This window comes from Grammomys surdaster, unplaced genomic scaffold, assembly GCF_004785775.1.
Source record: "Grammomys surdaster isolate TR1022 unplaced genomic scaffold, NIH_TR_1.0 126153, whole genome shotgun sequence".
NCBI classification, from domain to species: Eukaryota; Metazoa; Chordata; class Mammalia; order Rodentia; family Muridae; genus Grammomys; species Grammomys surdaster.
In genome coordinates this window covers 509,432-516,603 of record NW_021620961.1, presented here as the reverse complement: position 1 = coordinate 516,603, position 7,172 = coordinate 509,432, and the positions used below count along the sequence as shown (strand labels likewise).

The 7,172-nt window shown below is 39.0% G+C and overlaps 1 pseudogene; it reads right to left on the bottom strand.

The window, feature by feature from the left end:
- Nucleotides 1–564: 564 nt before the first annotated feature.
- On the bottom strand, nucleotides 565–1,194 carry LOC114612243 (annotated as a pseudogene).
- Nucleotides 1,195–7,172: the final 5,978 nt, after the last annotated feature.

The window sequence follows — 7,172 nt, the reverse complement described above, 5'->3', positions numbered from 1 at the left end:
GTAAGGCCTTTGAAACTTGAGCTATGTAACAGCTGGGTTTTCTGCCAAAGGTCCACTGAGAAATAGAGGGTGAAACATGGTTAACCATTTTGGCAGTGGCATCTTGTGTGGGTTCTGACAAAATGCTTACAGCCTTCTGTTGCTCATCACCATGCTAAAAGGTGATTTTTCAAACTGGCTTAAAAATTCAGCACTTTATAACCTTCACCCTCCTTCTGTCCTCCCCTTTTCTCCCCTCCCCTCCTCTCACTACTTCCACGGTTAATACTGGATTCACAGTGTATGGAGAGGTCACCCATTTTTCCCTGTCATTTTTCAGTGTAGGTGATGTTTTAGTGGTGAACACGTTTTATTTAGTGGTAAATATTCTTTTTTCTTTTTTTTCTAGATTATGGAATTCTGAGTGCTTAATTTCAGAACAAAACAACTCCACAAGGAAGCACATTTCTTAATTGTTCTTGCCTCTAAATCTGAACTGGCATAATATCTTGCTATCAAAATGACATATTCTTTTTTTTAACATATAACAGCAAACACCTTTATTACATGAGCTATGAAGGATGGTTATTTGCCTTTCCGGGCTTTGATCTTCCACAGATAGAACTCCAGCTCCTTGTCTTCGAGCACATAGCATTTGCTCTGCCACACTGGCCTGGTCTTGAGGCAATACAGGCGAGAAGCTTGCCCTGCTGGAACTGCTCCTCCAGAAGACTGCTGATTTTGGCATTCTTTTTCCTTTCATCGTATTTCTTTTGAATTTTCTTTGATCATTTTTTGTTTAAAATCTCTTCCTCCTAGGAAGTCAGCTTGGCCCCCTTCTTGCGGCCCAGGGGCAGTGCATAGTGGGACTTGTACCAGTGCCGGTACAGTGTGCTGTCAATAAGCACAACGCAGTTCTTCACCAGGGTCTTGGTGCGGACAAGCTCATTACCGGATGCATTGTAGACAATGTCAATGATCCTTGTTTTTCGAGTGCAACACTCAGAGCCCCAGGAAAAGTCCCACACATCCAATCTCAGAGCACGGTACTTCTTATTGCCTTCTCGAACTCGGACTGTGTGTGTATATGTGGCAAGGGCCGATCTTAGTGTTGGGAGCAGGCAGTCCCAGCTCATACTTCTGCTTTTTGTCGTAGGGTTTTCTCTTACCCCCGGTCTTGTGGCACTTGTGCCAGTTGTCCTGAGAGATGCCCATAGCTCGGCTCTGGCTGGAAAGAGGAAAGAGCAAAAATGACATATTCAACAGTCCCAAATACACTTTCTAAGCATAGCTTTCCTAAAACCTAAATAAACAAACTACAAAAAAACCAAACAACAACAACAACAACAACACACACACACAGACATACAAAATCAACCCAAAAATGTAATGGTGCATTATTTTTGGCTGAAGCCAATATGATGGTGGTATGATTTCTACTTCCCTTTTGTCAAAAAGCATGACACTGTGTAATAGAGTGTGATTTAATGCTTATTGTTCTAGGACACAGAAAAATCAATGGGACATGCCCAGTGATTCAAAAATATAATTAAGAGAAATTAAAAGCCAGCGATTTATCTTATTATGTATTATACATGAGTCTCAGCATTTCAGAAAACAGCTTAGTGGTTCCTTGAAATAAGTTGGTGTTAGACAATTTATCTTCATGCTTTATCTGTCTGCATCTTTGTGCCAATAAAGATATGAGTTCTAGGCTCAGGGTTTTCAAATGCAGGGGATTAAAAGTTCTAAACTCAAAGGATACAGTGACAACCAGACACTGTATGTATAGATTTATAAATTTCAAAAGATACAAGGCTCACAATTTGGGGCATATTCTCAAGTGATTCCTAAACTGAAAATACAAAACTAAATAAATAAAAAATCAAAACCTACTCCTGATAGTCTAGATGGCCGCTGATGTACAGTAACGGTGCTGGAGTGTAGTCAGCAGGCCACATTTTGTCTGTCTTCTTTAATGCCTTTTCTCCAATGTCTAAAATAGCAAAATACTTTCTTTTTTTTCTTTCTTTAAAAATAATCTATTTATTTTTTCTCAAATTGTAATTCATTCACACAGGGGTTATAAACACAGAAAGGCAGGATGTGGGGGAGGGGATGACACTGGAGTATGGGTGTTCAGGGGGAATACATATATCTTCAGAACCAGGTAACGGCTGGGTGAAGGTTCAGCGGACAGGTCACTATGGCTCTACCTATGACTCACTTGACCTTATCTAAGTTGGTGTTGTCTGCCAAGGCTACCTATTTATAAGGTCTATGACTACTCAGGCTGGTAAATTTCCACAAAAGCTGCCTGTTTACAATAGCTTATAGCCATCTGTTTCAATGTTTTTCCACTGAGACCCAAGACTTGGTGTTAGCATACATGTATGACAGGCCTATTGCTGATTTTAGGCCTACGGCTGATTTTAGGCCTTCAGTGTATAAGCAGAGCTGCCCCTGACATCTCCTCCCTTCTCTAAGTATAGAAGGGCTGTGGCAATTCTAATCTTTCGAAGGTGGGGATAGAGGCCTGACCTCCAGTAATTGAAGGGGACTTTGTAATGGTTCCGGTCCCCCTGTTGTTGTCCAGTGAGGCATGAGGGCCATACCAATATTGAGTCTTTTTCCTGGAGAGGGGATACTTTTGACATCAACCTCTATGCAGTCAGGCTTGTCCCTCAGGGAACCCAGAGAGATATTTTTACCTTTTATTTATATTCCCTTGCAGTGCTTAGCCTCGCAGCCTAAGCAAGAATTCAGATCGCCAGTCAGAGGGGGTTCTGGGTGGTCCTTCTCTGCTTGGTCTAGGGGAGGAAGTCCCCTCTTTTAGGTTGGGTGGAGATGGGTTTTGGGAACACCCTGGATAAAGAAACAACCTCATCTTGAGTCTTGTGGTCCTCCAATAGCTAACTTATGATAATGTATGTGAATAGGTTTTGCTACCAAATTGCTTATCTGTTGTTTCACAGACTTAGTCAGCCTATTTGAGGCCAAGGGACCAGCAGAAATAAGCAAAAAGAACCCAAATAATGGTCCCAAGATGGGAGGAAGTAGGGTTGATAACCTTGGAGAGGCTGAAAACCAATTCTTGTACCAACATTCATCTGTCTCTTTCTCTCTCTGATTTTTCTCAGGGCCTTCACTGACCTATTTCATGCTCTCTCTAACCCTCCCTGTCTTGTCTATGTAAAGGCAAAATTCTTCTTTAAGGGTTGTACATAGTCAAGAGCTGTACACAGCCTTTTTTATTGTAATAGAGTAAATCAAGTCCAATAAAGATCTTTGCGATTTTAGGAGGTCTCTTCAGACAGTGAAACGAGGGATTTCTTCAGATTAGTGATGTCAATCTCTAGCTGTTTGATGTTCTTGTCAGTGGCCCTTCAAAAGTCTGAGTAGTATAAGTTCGGAGGCCAGCATCTGGATTAGAACTTCTAAGAGCAGACATCACAGGTGATTCATTTTTACCTGGAAAGGAAAAAGAAGGGAATTCTCAGGGAGATTTCTTTTCTCTGGATTTCAATTGTTATTCATCTTATTTATGGTTGGGCCTGGCTTTGTGGGGGTATCTATTTATTTCATTAATCTTTTTGGTAGTGGTTAGCTGTGCCTTCTGTGGTATGAAACAGGCATATCAATCCTTGGCCCCATAAGGAAACTGGGTCTGGGCCATTCCCTTTAAGGGTAAGAGGGTCCTTCCCCATATCTGTGGCAAAGTTTTTGTTGGTCTCAGTGGTGCCAGTGGCAGTCAGCAGCAGATTTGCCATGAGCTTTCAGCTTTAGAGAGTTAAAAGTCAACAAGGCATGATGGAGAGTATTTCAGGGGGACTCCTTCTGGGGGAGGACTCCTTCTCTTTTGTTTTTAAAGCCAATTTTTGAGAGTTCTTGTAAAATCAGGGCAGAAGCGCCAACAGTCTCTCCTTCCACACTCAGAGAGTCATCAAGACCCTATTTAAAGAAATATAAATCTATATTAATAATCTTTTATCAAAGGACTGTTAGAGCACCGCCGACAACTAATCAGACTATATAATATATCGATTAGTAATAACTTCTTCTACTTTTTGTGAGATTACTTCTCTTTTGTCAATTAATTGTTGAGAAAAATTAGGATTTACATCTCTTGAGAATATTAAACAGAGACTTAAATTCTTTTGTGGAGAGTTTAAAATAGGATCTTAGCCAATTAGCAACTCCTAGAAACTTTTGAAAATAATTTGAAATAAGTAAACTCTCTTTCTCTCTTTTTTTTTAGATCCGTTATCTGTGGTTTTTTTTGTTTTTGTTTCTGTTTTTGATATTATACGTATTTACCTTTCAATGTTATCTCCTCTCCCATTCTCCCCCAAAATCCCTTATCCCATACCCCTTCCTCCTATTTTTATGAGGGTGTGCTCCAAACATCCTCCCAGTCCCATCTCCCTGCTCTCGAATTCCCAAACACTAGGGGATTCAAACTTTCAGGGACCATGGCCCTCCTCTTCCACTGATGTCTGACAAGCTCACCCTCAATTACCTACCTATACAAGTGGAGACATGAGTCCCTCCCTTTGTGCTCTCTGGCTGGCGGTTTAGACTTTGGGAGCTCTGGTTGAAACTTTTGATACTCCTTCTAGAAAGGACCAAAGCACCCACACTTTGGTCTTCCTTCTTTTTGAGTGAGAATTGCCTAAGAATTTCATAGCAAAATACTTTCTAAATGAAAGAACAATCCATTGTAAGATCAGAACATTGATTACCTAGACAAAGACCAAATTTTGTTTAACAAAAAGTCAGTGTTCTATGTTTGTGCTTTCTATTTTTACAGCCAACGTTGTTAAGGTTGTTAAGTAGAATATCCAGACAACTAGTAACCAAGTGACTAGCTTAGTAGTCTGTTGTGGATGCTTTGAAAGAAATACCATAATCTTGGGGAGCTTTCAAATGCATGTTTACTTCTTAACGGTGCAGGGGCTGGCGAGTCTAAAACCAAGGGTTGAGTAAAACCAGCATCTGCTGAGGAACAGCCTCCTTGATCGTGGGTGGCTGTCTTTAGATAGGTCCTCACTTTCAAATGTGACAAAAACTCTTTCGTGGGCCTCTTTTTATTAGGGCATGTATCACATTCAAGACAGAAGCCTTGTAAAGATTTAATTTCCCAAAAGCCCTACCTCCCACCATCATCAACCTAGCAGTCACGATTTTATCTCGAAGTTTGAAAGGCTACAAACACTGAATTGTTAGAGCATAAAACCCTAAATCTGAAAATATTTCAACTATTGTCAGTTTTTATACATACATACATACACACACACATACATACATACATACATACATACATGCATACATACATACATTTCTTTATTTATTTGGTAGTAGAGGTTGCACCTGGAGCCTCTCTCAGGCTAATCTATATTAGAGGATAATGTTCTGTTTTAATGTCTTTCTTTTCCTTTTGCTCATGCTGCCTGGGGAGATTCTTGCTTTTTTATTCTTTCTTACTGTACCCACTCAGTTGTCAATTTTCTGCAAGTTTGAACTTTTCCTTTTGGCTTCTGAACATTTCCTCATATCAAAAGTAGGCACCACAAATCCTGAAAGTCTTTTGATATTTCTTCCTTCATCTACTTATTGTTTTTTGTTTTTTCTCATGTGGATGATCAAACTCCGGGATCTGTGCTTCATAAGAAATCACTGTACCACTGAACTATGCCCCAGTCCCCTGTTTCTTGTTTATGCATGCTTAGTGGTATATGTAAGGCTCTTTGGCCTTTAAATGCTCCAAGGGTGTCCTAGCTCTAGGCTCTGTTCTCAAGATGACTTGTGCTATTCCCCTTGAAGATAACGGAGCATACATTTAACTGTGAGCACAAACTGTTACAAAGCAGAAAGTAAGACTGCTAAGGGGTGCAAAATACATCTGTAGAACAGATTTAGAACAAAATGTTTGTTTTTTTTTGACAAAAATAAATTGATTTGGGAGCCTGGTAAGAGACTAATATTCTATTCAAGTTGTGTAACAATACTTCCATGTTAGAAAGCCAGCTAACATTCACAACAATTCAGTGTGTTGATGAGGGACAGTGGGGAAAGTCAAATTTTTAGTTTTGTACTTTTAATAACGTAAAATGTATAAGAATCCCAAACTATGAAATTCCTACCATTTTTAGCCAAACTGATTTTTCTTCTGCAGCACTTCTAATACTTGGTTATAATAACTTTAACTCTTCCTCCTTAGTCTCTGGATATAGTTTGTTGTTAGTGAATGCCTTCTTCTGAAGTTAATGGTTTTTGTCATTTCAGACTAACTTGACTCAACAGGATATCTTAAGGTTCTCATTGGCAGTAGCTATTAGTTGAGCTGGGTATTTGACTATTTATAATGAGAGTGGGCCAAATGCTACCTTGAGATGATATGTTTACACAGAATTATGGTCCTGTCTACATCACTAACTCCTTTCAAAAGCCAGGTTACATGTAGTACTGTATTTTAAGCTCCTATTTTGATGTAATTTTAAACTCACAAAAAAGGCACAAAGAGAGAATAGAGTTCTTCATAGAGCCTTCATCAGCTTTCACTACATAACCACAGTGCTTCTTGCATAAGCATTGCAAAATTTTCAAACCCAGAAATACTACTGTACCACTTCAAACTTAAAATAATTGTCTAACTTGTAGTATCTTCATATAATTTTATGGACGTCTCTTTACATGCTGACTCTTTCTCCACTTCAGAGGGTAGAACTGAATTCTTAACTCAAACAGTTGATGCATTCTCTACATTTTAAATTGCATCCTTTTCCCTAACAGCATTGAACATCCCTTCGGAATATGGACTTGTATGAATATACCAGATTTTAATTTCATGTTAGTAATACTACACTTAATAGGGAGCTTATATCTTTTCAGTTAATGCTATCCTTCATTATAAATGCATAGATAAACATACAAATACATGTATATAATATTGAACTACTATATTTAGTTGAATATTTATTTTACTGTGTCCCAGTTTGCTTGCTTTTATGATTTGTGAAACACTTGGATGTAGTGATTATTTAACCTGAAGGCCAAAAAGAAACTAAAAGCTTACAGAAGCTAATAAAACAAAGGTATTCATTTGAAGGATCCATTTTCAGTTCATGGTTTCTTATCTGTGTACAGTCTCTCTCTCTCTCTCTCTCTCTCTCTCTCTCTCTCTCTCTCTCTCT